The 15,258-nt window shown below is 40.5% G+C and overlaps 1 protein-coding gene across 1 annotated transcript in view; it reads left to right on the top strand.

The window, feature by feature from the left end:
* EXPH5 (exophilin 5) overlaps window positions 1-15,258 on the top strand; it is a 110,559-nt gene that overhangs the window by 43,091 nt on the left and 52,210 nt on the right. The window lies entirely within an intron of this gene.

Here is a 15,258-nt window from a genome sequence, read left to right as displayed (position 1 = left end):
ACTTAAAAAAAAAAAGAAAGAAAAAGAAAAAAAAATTAGTTTGTATTTCCTTTATATATGCCAAGTGATATCAATAGAAGACAATTTTTTTTTTTTGCAAAAAAAGAGAAGACAATCTTGAAACATTGTACATGACTGAGGAACATCCACTAGGAATTTAAAATGTGCCAGAGATAATTCACTGAATGGATAATACACACGTGGATAATAGAAAATGGACTCTATAACTAAATTCTTTCATGTACATGTGAGTTATGAAGAATATGAGAATGAAAGAGATTTTAAGATATTTGCATCTTTTCCTTAAATTATAAGTTACCAGAGTTTTGAGATCAAACCTTTAGCTTATTATTATCATCAGTACTTAGCACAAGGACTTAAATAATATTTAATGAAGTGGAATCTTCAGCAATTTCCATGGAGTGGCTCAGAACAGATCCAACTCACTCTGTGTATCTCATGGGTTTACCCGCAGAGTGGCCTGCACTAAATGATGATAGATTTCTGAAATCAGTCCCCGTCCTGACCAGCCCACAGGGAAGGATGCTCCTGGTGGTGCAACCAGTGAAATCATCAAGCATTTCCTCAGCACTTTTCATGTATAGATTGTCTGAGCAGTCCCTGTCTTCCTGATTTAGCTATCTCAGCAGAAATTCTGTAGAATGTAGGGTTTTTTGTGGTGGCTTAGATTGCACCATCAGCTTCCTTAAAGGTTGAGACAAGGTTCATATTACTACATGTCTTGGACTCTGTAGCATTGCATGTAGATCACCATAGCATGATTGGGGAGGACATATTCAAGGGATCATTGAAGAACTTTCTCTTCATGATCCAAAGACTTTCAATTTAACCCAACTCCACTGATTTTTATGAAGAGCCTATTTTTCATTAATGAATGAATGAATGGAAATGGAAAAGAACTTATTACATGAAAATACAGGCCTAGCCACAGGAAAGTCAAAGATGAAAAATGACATAGTCCCTGCCCTTAAGGGATTTAGAGTTTAATAGGAGGGATAAGAAAAGTAGACAGATAAGTGTGGTATATGGTAGAACCCACTAAGAGCAAAGGAGAGATGCAAGCAAAAATACTCTAAGGAAATTGGAGTTAGAGATGACTTTTAGCTTGAGGGATTGGAGAACTCTTCAAAGAGGGAGTGGTACCTGAATTGAGCCCTAAATAAGAGGATATCAAGATATAGATCTAGTGAATTCTAAGCATGGAGGATGACTTGTGCTCATGCTTAGGGGTGGGAGATTGGGGAATAGTTGGTTATATAGTTTGCATGTAATATATCATCACAAGACCAGAGGTCTAGAGCTAGAGGGGACCTTAGATGCTATCTAGTCCAGCCCCTTCATTATTTTTTGTGTGAGGCAATTGGGGTTAAGTGACTTGCCCAGGATCACACAGCTAGTAAGTGTTAAGTGTCTGAGGCCAGATTTGAACTCAGGTCCTCCTGACTCCAGGGCCAGTGTTCTATCCACTTCAACACCTAGCTGCCCCTCCCCTTCATTTTACAAATGTAGAAAATTGAGGCCTGGGCAGATTAAGTGACTTGCCCAATGTCATGTGTCAACACCAAGAGACAGGAAGGCCTGAGTTCAAATCCAGATTCAGACACTTACTAGTTGTGTGACCCTGTGCAAGTCACTTCACCTCAGGGTGCCCCAGTTTCCTCATCTGTGAAATGGGGATAATAATAGACCTACCTCCCAGGACTGTGGTAAGGATCAAATGAGACAAAACATGTAAAGTGCTTTACAAACCTTAAACCAATAGAAAAATACTATTAGTGTTGTCTTTCCACTGTACCAAAGAAAAGATAAATGTGAATTATCATTAAGGGATGAGAAGGAAGACCAGGATAACCTTGTGTTCCAGACATAGGATGGTAAACAATTATGGAATCTGTTCCAATCGACTGTGTCTCAGCCAGTTGTAGCTGCTTTGGGACTCAGAGGCTTTTCACTGAAGAGACAGACTGGAGAGGGATGCTAAAAGCCAGAAACTTTTATTACGAGTCTAATATAATTCATGTAAAGGAAGACTTAAAGCCTAACTGGAGAGACCCAGGGTTTGAGGGCAGGGGCAAGGGAAAAGAAGTTTAAGGCAAAGGACAGATAGAGGTCGCAATCATTAGAGGTGCAGCCTGGGCCTTGAGGTGATGATCTTCAGGCCACAGCAGGAGGCAGAAGGGAGTCGATGATTTGGTTGCTCCTTGGCCACAGAAAACCCAGGATGCACCAAGACGTCATCTCTATTCCTTGTTTGATGTATGAACTGATGCTGGGTTTTGTCTTATGTAAAGCAACTCAGCAACTCAGTCCCAGGGGCCAGGGGTTGTCTAGGGAGTTTCAGCTGCCTCATTCAGGTCTGGCTCATTGGTTTCCCATCTCTGATGTCTCAGACGGGGAATGCTCACAAGGCCAACTGAGAACAACACCCCAGAAGTTTCAAATATGGATGATTCTGCACGTGGAGGATTCCAGAAAAAGGGGGATAGGGAGTTCTTAGAACAGAAGCAGCCTATTATACCTGAGCTTTCTAGATCTCAAAGAGCTCATCCCCAAAAGAGCAATTTTTCAGATTACTGATCATATTCTAGGAATTTAACTTGGCCCACTGAGCCTTTTTACTTGTGAAAAATAAGAGAAAGAACACAGACTTTCCTTGCAAGATCAGTTATGAGGATTAGTAATTAGTACCTCAAAGATGAAAAATATGCTAAGCATTCTTATTAATAAAAGTCAAGAGTGATGCATGAAATAGATGTTTGTTTCATTGGCTTGTTGCCCAGCACCACATAACTTGTTGAAAGGGGAGTATTCCCTCAAGATAAGTGCCTCTTCTAGCCACTGCTCCTACTTTTACCCCTCTGGGGCCAAGCAGAAAGAGTCTAATTCTCTGCAGTTGAAGACAAGTATCATTTCCCCCCTAAGTCCTCTCTTTTCCAAGCTGAACATCCCTTTTGCCTTCAACTGAGCCTTAGAGGACGGCATGATCTTAAAAGTTTTCACCATCTTTATTAAAGAATAATAAATCTCAGAATGTCAGAGTTGGGGGGAGTTATCTTGTAGAACCACCCAAAACAATAATCCTCTCTACTTTATTCCCTTTAGGAGATAGCTTTTTTTCTTATTGTAAAACACTGAACAAGAAATCTCCTGGGTAGGGAGGGAGAGGAAAGGTCTCAGCAATTTTTTTAAAGATGCACCTTCCTTTTTATTTTTGCAGGGCAATGAGGGTTGAGTGACTTGCCCAGGGTCACAAAGCTAGTGTCTGAGGCCAAATTTGAACTGAGTTCCTCCTGAATCCAGGGTTGGTGCTTTATCCACTGTTCCACCTAGCTGCCCCCAAAGATGCATATTCTTAACCTCACCCAAGGAGATCCGGGTCTCAAAATCCCAGGGAATTTAAATGAGCCACATTATCTCAATTCATTTAAGTTGGTACTATTTTTTTCTTTTAACCTTTTCAGGATACTCCACAGGCTCCTAAGAATGTTTCTCTAAAGCCAACTATCTTTTTGCCCCTCAGTGAGGTGTAGCTTTCATTATTTATTTTTTTTGCGGGGCAATGGGGGTTAAGTGACTTGCCCAGGGTCACACAGCTAGTAAGTGTCAAGTGTCTGAGGCTGGATTTGAACTCAGGTCCTCCTGAATCCAGAGCTGGTGCTTTATCCATTGCGCCACCTAGCTGCCCCATTATTTTTTTAAGGACACACTTTGAATGCACTGCTGATTTCCCTTCAGCTCAGCCCCACCAAATGTTTTGAATACAGGCTGATTCAGGAAAGAGGCCTCTGATGCTGTCAGTAGTAGATGTTCTCTAGTAGCAGTCTTTTCAGAGCAGCTCAGCACAGTGAGATATTGAGTCCTCAGTTGCAAAGAGTCAATAAAGGAAAAGAACCATTCTTCTCCATTCATGCTCTGTCCTGGGGAGGTACATTCCTAGAATCTCCCTTCTCTAGTGAAATGAGGGTGAATGTAAGGTTAGTGCTTAGAAATAGCATCCTTCTAGAACAGGAAAACCAAGGGGGACCATCCACTTCAGTTGTTAAGTCTTATTTTTTTACTTCAAATTCCTGGGAAGTCTTTGACTTGATTTATGAATTTATTAATTCAATCTTCCTCATGGTATTAAATACTTAAAGTTCTATTTCAGGCATCTAATTCCCTCTAGTGTCAGCATGGTATAGGTAGAGGATAGCACTAGCCTTAGAAATAGAAAGACTGAGTTCTCACACATATTATCTATGTGAACCTGGACAAGTCACTTAACTAACTTCTCAGTGTCCTCAGTCTATTCTCTAAAACTCTGTAAGTTCTAGAGAGTTCAATGGGAGTTTTTTTTTTTTACACTAATGAAATTAAGGTCAGGAAGAAAAACTCCCATCCGATGCATGCCACTTGTGACTTGCTATGTATGATGTTTGTTGAACAATAGAAAGCAAATAGGTATTTGGTGTGGAAGGGGAGGGAGAAAGTGAGGAAAGAGATTTTGATGTTGCTTCACTATTATATAATATAAATTGCTGATCCATTTTAAAAAGTTGAGTATTATTGAATAATTCATTTATATAGGCAATGAAAACTGAACATATACACCTAGAAGGGAATAGAGGGCCTTAGAAGAGTTGCCAAGAAGTAAAGCTTGGTGCCAAGGGTAGAGAATTAATAGGAATCAGGACACTTGCATGGAGAAATAAAGCACTGGTTTTGACAGATCATGAAAGGGCACAGTGAGATGAGATCAAGAACTGATAGAAAGTTAATGAAAGGAAAGAAAAAGGATCACCTAGGAAACAGAAGATTAAAGAGAAAGTTGGAAAGATCTCACGGGAAAGGTTAAAAGGTAAAACCAAAATGGCAGTAAGAGCAATTGAGGCTTTGGATACAAATAACTAGTAAAATGGAGACTAGTGAGAAAATATTTGGGATTTCTTCATTAACATTGAGAATAGGAGCTGTAATTTAAAATTTATTCTTGCTTGAAATGAGAATTTTTACAGATGCCTAATGAAAAAACCCTTCCTCAATCATATTTGCACTGCAATGGTATGCTTTTAATGCCATGAGCAAATATATTTCCATAAGAATGTTGGTGGAAATCAACGTTTTGGAATACCAGTTCTATAGTCAGCCAGGAGTTGACCAACAGGCAATGGAACAATAGGAAGAAACATGATATAGAAGAAAAGAGTACAAGACTGGGTGTCTAGAATTTGGGGGTTTAATTTCCGTTTAAGTCATTATTAAAACCGTGAGCAAATCACTTTCCCCTCAACTGTAAAGTTCTTTGGAAACCTTCAATGCCTTATAAATGGCAATTTATGATAGGACCACTGTCTACCAGGATTCCCCCTCACTGCACCACACAAGTTAGACTAGTACAGAGTTGTCTCCAGGACTTGATTGTCCTTGGGTGGGGGTAGTGCTAGGGCTCAAGCTACACTTCCCAGGAGGACACTTCCTGGTGGCCTCTGGTCCAATTGATGCAGCTCTGTGGTTACCCAGAACATGCAGGTTCTCCATCAGTTATGCTTGGTTCTTGCTATGTATCAATCCAGCTTCTTTTCTGACTACATATTTCTCTGATAATGTCCTTTAGCTATTCCTAATATACAGCTACTCATTTATAATCATTGCAGCCTGGTCATGCCCACTACACTCTTCTCTGCTGCCCTTTAGGTTAGGCCCAACTTCTGTTTTGTTGAATGCAGTCACATCACATCACAAGAAGAACTTTGGTACTTAAATTATTGGCCTTTGTTTCAGGCATAAGAAAACTGAAGTCATTAAAATAACATTAAAATAATGTCCCAAAGGCAATCCAGAGAGTGATATGATATAAATAAAAGCCATTATTATAACAGAGTGCAAAGGCTTCCAAGGATGATACAGATGGTTTCATATTATTTGTATTAAACAGCAATTGAGTAAAAAGTACATAGCAGGGGGCAGCTAGGTGGCACAGTGGATAGAGCACCGGCCCTGGAGTCAGGAGTACCTGAGTTCAAATCCGGCCTCAGACATTTAACACTTACTAGCTGTGTGACCCTGGGCAAGTCACTTAACCCCAATTGCCTCACTAAAAACAAAACAAACAAAAGTACATAGAAAATGTAGTTTTTCTATTACAGGTGACCTTGATTGGAATGTGATGGTCCCGCATACTTAAATGAAAAATTCCCTGACCCAGGTTAAACATCAGTATCAGAATGAGATTCAGCAGACATACTTTGCCTGACATTGTTAACTGGTTCCAGAAAAAAACCTCATAAGTGAAACAGCATTCCAGAGTGCAGTTGGATCTATAAGAACAAGATTTGTGCACAAGCAAGTAGCAATATTACAAAAGTAAACAGGCTTATCCTTGGGCCACTGGATCTCAAGAGCTAGCTTAGACTTTTGCTATATAATCTTACCTCAGTGAGTTGAATTCTGTTAGAGTGAGGACGCATAACATTATTATGGGTTTGGTAATAATATATTAATGACATCATTGCAAAACAATATTGGCAAGGTCAACATTAGATGGGGGTGTGCCTGTGGCAGATTTTCAGAGCAACTGTTTATTAGCACCATTATGGCATAATAGTACCAGAATATGTCCTGCTTGACGTCTTGGGCAAATCACTTAACCTCCTTGGGCCTTGGTTTCTTCATTTGTAAAATGGGAGAATGGACAAGATGACCTTTCAGGTCCCTTTCAGATTTAGATCTATGGTCCTACGTTCCATGAAAGGTCTCCCTACTGCCTTTTCCTGTTGTTGTTTGTCCTTCATTCTCAAAGAGGACCCTGACGTTGGGAGGTGATGTCATGACATGCAATGAATTGGTTTTAAGTGAGGGAGGGCTGTGCAAAGTCACCAGCCTCACTCTCCTCCAGAACCTACTGGGTCCAGTGGGCTGGATATACATCAGGCTGACTGAAGATAGCCCTGGATGTTTAAGGCAATTGGGGTTAAATGACTTGACCAGCCTCACACAGCTAGTAAATGTCAAGTGTCTAAGGCCAGATTTGAACTCAGGTCCTCCTGATTCCAGGACCAGCACTCTATCCACTGCACCACCGAGCTGCCCCAATTTCTTGTCAGAATTTATGTATCAAATGAAATTTGCATGGTAGATCTCTTACATTCAAATACACAATTATTCTTTCCCTTATTTTCTTTCTTCCATTCTTTTCTTCCTTTGTTTCCTTCCCCTTCTTTCTTTTCTCCCTTTCTCCTTCCCAATCTCTCTCCTCTCCTCTCCTTCCCTACCCTTCCTACCCTTCTCCTTTCCTATCCCCCCCCTCACATACACACACACACACACACACACACACATGTTTGGGGACTAGTCACAGACCCAGTCCTACTCTAATTGCCATAGAATCTTTAACTTGCTCCATTTTTCAAAATAGGCCAGTTATCCCTCCTTTGGAAATCTAGTGGCCCCCATACCCAGGGGATCACCAGAGAAAGACACCATAATAGAATCTGGAATGGACTGCTGAATCTCAAAAATCCTTAGCCTGAGACCCACCAGATCTTAGCGTCCCCAGTAGCAGGTATGGGCAACCACACCTGGTACCCTACTCCTTTCTAAAAGGCTACTTTTTATGTAGAATCTGAAGAGTCCTCTTAATTTCTATTCCCTTTACTTATTATTGTTGAGTCATTTTCAGTTGTATCCAATTCTTCGTGACCCCATTTGAAGCTGTCTTGGCAAAGATACTGGAGTGGTTTGCCATTTCCTTCTCTGGGTTATTTTACAGATGAAGAAACTGAGGCAAAAAGGGTTACATGACTTTCCCAGGGTCACACAGATACTAAGTGTCTGAGGCCAGATTTTAACTCAGGAAGATGAATCTTCCTGACTCCAGGAATAGTACTCTATTCACTGTGCCATCTAGCTTTTATCTTATTGTGTGAGCTAAGTCAACATTCATCATATTTTACAGTCTAATTGAGACACAGCACACATCACTGCATCCCTATTTTATATTCATAGCTCTCATTCTACCTGGAGTTGATGACTTAGCTGCTGTGATGTTTTAAGGTAGTTTTATGCTATTGAAAGAAAATGACTGATTTATCATAGTCAATGCATTCTGTTAAGCCAACGAGCTATGTCAATTGTTGAAAGTGTACAAACTATGTATGTTTTTTCAAATCTAAGGGAATCTTGGAGTAACAAACTTCTAAATTACTTAAGTAAAGACCAAAACTATTTTCCTTTGCTACCCTATTCACCTGGGAAAGCAAAATCCTTTCTTTCTGGGCTACAATTATATCCCTCAGTTCCAGAGAGAAACTCATGTCTTCAAAATTACATGACTTCACTAGATTCTGTCCACAGAATTTCTTGAAATGAAAGTCCCCTTTTGCATGGAAAATGCAGTCTTCCTCAATGTAGTCTCTTACCTCCTTTGTAATGTTGCCGAGCTTATAGTGTGTGATAAATACTCACCGAATCAAGCATTTATATTAAGTACTCACCATGTGCCAGGTAAGAGGGAATGGGACTTAGTTTTGCATCTCATTTCTGATACTTATAGGCTATATAACCCTGGACAAGTCATCTCAATTAATTAATCCACTAGCATTTAATAAGGTAATATGACATAATAAATAGATAGCTGTCCTGGAAACCAGGAGATCCTAGGTTCAAATTTCACCATTGGTACATCTGGCTTGTGTGATCCTGGGTAAGTCATTAAACTCTAAGTTAACTAACTGTCTAAGGCTAAAAGTTTCCAGAAAGGTGTCAGATGGCAATGTCAAAGGAGTTTCTTCTCCTGGGAGTTCCCTATACCAATCCAAACACAGGTCCATTCCCTAGAATTATGAGATAGGTATTATGCCGAGCACTGGGGATAAAAAGACAGATGTACCTACACTCAAGTAGTTTGAATTCTAACAGAGAAGATAATGGTCATATGTAAGCATATACACAGGGAACATATGCCCCTATATAAGCATACACACAGGGAGCACATGTCCATATATAAGTATACACTCAATAAATACAGGGTGGTTTGGAGAGGAAGCACACTAGTGGCTTGGAGAAAGGTCAGGAAAAGCTTCATTTGAAGGTGAGACTTGAGCTGAGTCTTTATGGCAAACAGGGATTCGAGAGAAAGAAGGGAGAATAGAATGTATTCCAGACATGTGATGGAGCCAGTGCAAAGTCACCGAGATGGATGATTGGATGAAAGAATATGCAGAAGTGAGTAATTTATTTAAAAAAAAAAACTAGGAAGGTAGGAAGGGGTCAAGTTGTAAAAAACTTTAAATGCCAAACAGGGAAGTTAATGCTCTATCCTAGAGGCAGTAGGGAACCAATGGAACTTATTGATATGGATGGGGGGAGGTGACAAAATTGGATTTATGTTTTGGGAAAGGTTCTTTGGTGGCTCTTTGGAGGATGTAGCTCAAGCTACAGAGACCAATGGGAGGCTATTAATGCAATGAGATATGATGAGGTGTTGACTTTGGATGGCAGTTGTGCAAGTAGAGAGGAGGAAACACACATACACACACATCTCTATCGCTATCTCTATCTATCATCTATCTATGTATCTATGTATCTATCATCTATCTATCAGAGATGTTGTGGAGACAGAGCTGGCAGCTTGTTGAATATGTGGAGTGATTAAGAATGAAGAATCAGGGGCAGCTAGGTGGTGCAGTAGGTAAAGCACCGACTTTATCCACAGACACTTGACATTTACAAGCTGTGTGACCCTGGGCAAGTCATTTAACCCTCATTGCCCTGCCCCCCCCACCCCCCCCACCCCCCGCCAAAAAAAAGAGTGAAGCATCAAGGATCACACTAAGGATGAGAATCTGAGAGCCTGGGAGGTTAGAAGGATGGTGAGAGATAGGAAGAGGAAAGTCTAGAAGAGGACTGTTTTTTTGTTTCATTTTGTTTTGGTGAGGCAATTGGGGTTAAGTGATTTGCCCAGGGTCACACAGCTAGTAAGTGTCAAGTGTGTGAGGTCGGGTTTGAACTCAGGTCCTCCTGAATCCAGGGCCAGTGCTCTATCCACTGTGCCACATAGCTTCCCCGAGGACTCTGTTTTGGAAGAAAGATGAACACTGCCTTGGATACACTGAATTTGAGATGCCCAGGGGACTCAGTTTTTCAGCATCCCCACACAACCCTCTAAGACTGTAAATTGCAGAGCAAGTGTTGATCTTCCTTGATGATGGGAGTTTCAACATTAAGAATTCCTTTCAACAATGAACTTGTAGTTTTCACTTTGTTTTAAGTCTACCGGGGACTGAAATTAAATTTTGATTTGAATTTGCTTCTCTTGGGCTATCCTCCTGGCTTTCTATATTTCTTTCCTATGAATTCTCTCAGTGGATTCTCTCTCAAAGTTAAATAGTAACTTTCTAATATATATCATGGAGACCTAGATGTAGTCATTTGACCTAGAAATTTACTTGAACCAGAGTACCCAAAAGCAACATTGTGATGAAATGGCTTAGAGCCTGACTTGGAGTCAGGAAAAGCTGGGTTCAAGTCTTGCCTCTGACATTTTCTGGCTCTGTTACATTGCACGAATCATGTGATTTCTCAATGCCTCAGGCAGTGAGTTGCTGTTCTGCACAGGTAGAAGTTTCCATACTGGGAGTTCCCTAGAGCAATGAAATCACAAGCTCAGAATCCCCCCCACCCCACCACCACCACCACCACACACACACATTATTATTAATCTTTTTCTTTAATGAATCTGGAGGACTTTTTTGAAATGTTAACTCAAAACCCTCTTCTATCATCATCCTTTATGATGATAGAAAGGGTTGTTGAGTTAGCTTTTGTAAGAGTAGTTGTAAATGATTTTTTTTTATCCTGTACTGATGCTAAAAAGCACCAAATAAAAGAATATTCTACAACTGCCACCACAGAAATATTTATTAAATACCAAACTGGGCCCCAACTCGTAAAGAGGCTGTGTTCCAAATGCTGGCTTGTATGTTAGCTGTTTAAATTTAGAATACATTTCTACGGCTGTAAATGGAGATTTCCTGATGAACCCAATAGGTGTTGGTTGTCTCCCACTATTGGAATGTAAGCACCTGAGTACAGGTACCTGTCTTGCTTTTGCATTGGCATCATGCTTGGCATAGTATTTTTGCATTCATTCATTCATTCATTTAACCCACAATGTCATAATAATACTGAATATATGCAGTGAAAAATAATTTTTAAAATGTCAATGTCATGCTAGAAATGAGGTAAAACATTAAAACAATATAATGGAATAAGAGTTTTATGTAAAAACTATCTCAAATACTGGTTCACAAAAAAAACCAAGTTTAGCTAGAGGAGGATGAGGATGGGAGGGGGAAGCTTTTATGTAGATTCTGCAAGGGAGTTCTAGATGCTTTCAAGGGCTTTAGAGGCTGATTACTCTCTAATTTTACTTGAGAATTCTCCTGTTCCTTGAGAATGGCATACCTCTAACAAGTGGATTTCTTACTTTAAGAAATAAATTCATTCTTCCACTTAACCATGATCAAGGTTATTTTTTGGAACACAGAAAGAATAAACACACATGGAGACAGACAGATAGGGAGAAGGAGGGAGAGATTTTCCCAAAGAGAGTGGAAGAAGAGTTGGAAGAAATAAAGAAGAGGTTAAATGGTATGAATCTGGGAGTGGAACAAGGATAATGTTTTGTTTTGTTTTGTTTTTGACAGAGGAAAGGGGACTTGTACAAGATGATAGGGAAGAGATCTTGTGTGAGACAGTTACCAGTGTTGCTGTCCTCCAGAATGAAGAGCCACAAAAAAGCAATGGGAAAGGAATGGAGGGGATGGTGTGCACCTATACATATTAGAAGGCAGTGTGAAGACTTAAATCCTACCTGACACTGTATCACACCAGGCAAATCACTTAACCCTTCTGGAACTATTTATTTTTTTTTTTTTTTTTTTTTTTTACTTTTTTTTTTTTAAGTGAGGCAATTGGGGTTAAGTGACTTGCCCAGGGTCACACAGCCAGTAAGTGTTAAGTGTCCGAGGCCGGATTTGAACTCAGGTCCTCCTGACTCCAGGGCCGGTGCTCTATCCACTGCGCCACCTAGCTGCCCCAGAACTATTTCTTCTTAGAAATAGGTATAATACAGATTATCACAGAATTGTTGTAAGGCTCAAGAGAGACAAAATACGTAAAATACTTTGCACATTCTAAATTATTATGAAAATTTCATCTATTATTACATTTGTAACTTGGGAATTACCTCTATTGGCTAAAGGCAGATGCAGGTTGTCCTTTACTTTGAAACCTATTATTGCCTGTAGTATCAAATATAAATTCATCAGTTTGATATTTAAAGCTCGGGCATTTATAGCCTAGCCCCTTCCTATTATACATTACTTATTTGGGGGGGGGTTGGTTGGGCAATGAGGGTTAAGTGACTTGCCCAAGGTCACACAGCTAGGAAGTGTCAAGTGTCTGAGGCCGGATTTGAACTCAGATCCTCCTGAATCCAGGGCCAGTGCTCTATATACTGTGCCGTCTAGCTGCCCCCTATACCATTACTTATTAACTATTCCTCCTCTCCATACATTCTATGGTCCAGACATACTAGCCTACTAGCTATTTGTCAGAAAAGACACTTCACCCATCTCCCACCTCCATGCTTTTCACTGACTGTCCTTCCTGCCTGGAATGCTCTCCTTCCTCACCTCTGCCTCTTAGAATCCCATGGCTTCCTTCCCATCTTCTGCACTTTTGTCTGGATCTACTTTCTGTCTGTGTATCTTTGTTTCTCTCTCTCAAGACACACATATGTGCACACACATGCATATATATATATATATATATATATATATATATATATATATATATACATATACACATGGGTGTACCTCTAGTATCAAATATAAATGTAGATGTATATGTATATACCTATCTGCACACATGAATATGTACATAAATACGTACATTTTGCTTCTCCATTAGAATGAAAATTCCTTGAGGGCAACAATGATTGGCAGGGGAGGGTTTGTACATTCAGTTGCTCATCGAGGTGCTTTGTACATGGTAAGCATTTAACAAATGCTTGTGATTGACTGTTATGAGACATAGTTGAGGAGTAAGATAGCTAGGTGTCAGCTGGGTAGAGGCACTAGTAAATGTGGGCAGGGTCAAACATATTTTGTAGGCAAAATAGACTATTTGCAACCTAATGGATTTTTTTAAATTGCCATCCAGGATTGGCAAGTCTAGACTAGATGACCTCTGGTTCTTTGCCCAATAACTTTATGCTGTGGCTCGATTAGCTCAGTATCATGGCTAGAAGAGGAAACCTTACAAACCCACCCTTTGCCCATGCCACTCACTTATGATATATCGTTCCTATCCCCACCCCACCTTGTGAGGGCATAAAACACTTAAAAATAAGGGTAAATGGCTGCTGAATCATCAGACAGGCTTCCCCCAAACAACCACATGACACAAATCCAGCGTGTTTGTTTTATAATGAGCACTTGCAGAACTGGAGTCACTGCAGACACAATTGGTTTTTCATGTTCCCCCGACACTCTTTGCTGCCCCCTTGTCCTGTGATCATTCAAGGAGCTATGCTCTGCAAAGTCCACTTAGGCTACCCCAGATCCCTCTTGTCAGGAAGGAAATCGCTCTGTTAAAACTACATAGTAAGTTAAGCATTTAACTAAATGTTTGAACCTTCTCAACATGTCAGACAAGAAGTTATTTTCAAAGAAGACCTGGACATTGGAAAAGACAACATTTGAGCCTAAGGAGTGAATCATCAGTGATGGAATTTTAGACACTACAGCACCCGAGTGAGAGTTTTGGCCAAATGACCTATCTATGCAATCCTTCTAGAACCAGGACTGGGGATTTAGAGCTGGAATAATCATAAAAATAGCTGATATTTACATATTCAACCTCAGACAAAAACTTGCTATGAGACCCTGGAAAAGTCACTAACCTCTCAGTGAATAATACTAATCAATCAGTCCAAAAATAAACATTTATTAAGTATTTAGCATGTTCCAGGCACTGTGCTAGGGGTGGGAAGACAAATATGAAAAAGAAAGACAGTCTCTGTCCTCAAGGAGCTTACAATTTAATGGGAGTAGACAACACACTAAGGGAAGCTGAAAAGAGAAAGAGAAAAATGCCAGTGTAAGGGCTTGACAAAGAAGTCCAAAGGAGAGCACTAGGTGGGAAGTGAAAAGAAGAGGTGGTTGGCCTGGGCACCATCCTTAAGTGGAGGTTTTGGAAGGAGTCCTTTATGCCACCCTGACAATCGGAGAGGTACCAGGGCAGAGGAGTGAGAACCAAGGCTCATCATCAGAAACCTCATCCTCTTGCAGGTGTCTTTCCACTGTACCATGTTGCTTCAAAATCACACAGCTGATCCAATGTCATTGTAGAAAAAACACAGGATCTGAAATCAGAAGATTTCAAGGAAAGGATGAAGAGTTTAGGGGCAGCTAGGTGGCACAGTGGATAAAGCACCGGCCCTGGATTCAGGAGGACCTGAGTTCAAATCCAGCCTCAGACACTTAACACTTACTAGCTGTGTGACCCTGGGCAAGTCACTTAACCCCAATTGCCCCTCCCCCCCAAAAAAGAATGAAGAGTTTATTTAGCACTTGCTGTATGCAAAGCCCTTTGCACTGGGGATATGGAAAGAAAAGTTAAAGCAGTCCCTGCTCTCAGGGAGCTTTCGGTCTAACAGAAGAGATAACGTGCTCGTGGAAGGTTTCAGTTACAAGTCCAAACAGACTATGGAAAGGCCCCATGGTCCTTAGGGTTGCTGAGGCAAAGCAGATGGGAATTCTGCTTTGTTAATGTCATTTCTGCTCATAAAATCATGTCATTTTCTTATGTTGAAACATTTGATAATGACAAGGACTTGGATGGCAAGTTCATTCTTTTCTAGGTATTCAGTAGATGTGGCTTATAGCATATGCAGGAGCATTTGCCAGGCTGTATATCCACAGAGACTGTTTCCCAGGATGACCCTAGGCTGGAAGTATGGTGATTACTGTGGTTTGGGGATTCAGCATCCTGGGCTGTTTTCATTAGAGTCTGACGGAAGAGAGTGATCACAATGGTGGTAGGGGTTTGATTTGCCTGGTACATGCTTGGGCTTGGGCTCAAATCCTGGCTATGCTAGTAATTATAGTAATAATGGTAATAGTAATGGGCAGTTAGGTGGCTCAGTGGATAGAGTGCCAGGCCTGGAGTTAGGAAGACTCATCTTCCTGAGTT

This window comes from Dromiciops gliroides, chromosome 3 (genome assembly GCF_019393635.1).
Source record: "Dromiciops gliroides isolate mDroGli1 chromosome 3, mDroGli1.pri, whole genome shotgun sequence".
NCBI classification, from domain to species: domain Eukaryota; kingdom Metazoa; phylum Chordata; class Mammalia; order Microbiotheria; family Microbiotheriidae; genus Dromiciops; species Dromiciops gliroides.
Note: the sequence above shows the minus strand (reverse complement) of the source record. Positions and strands in the feature narration are given on the sequence as shown.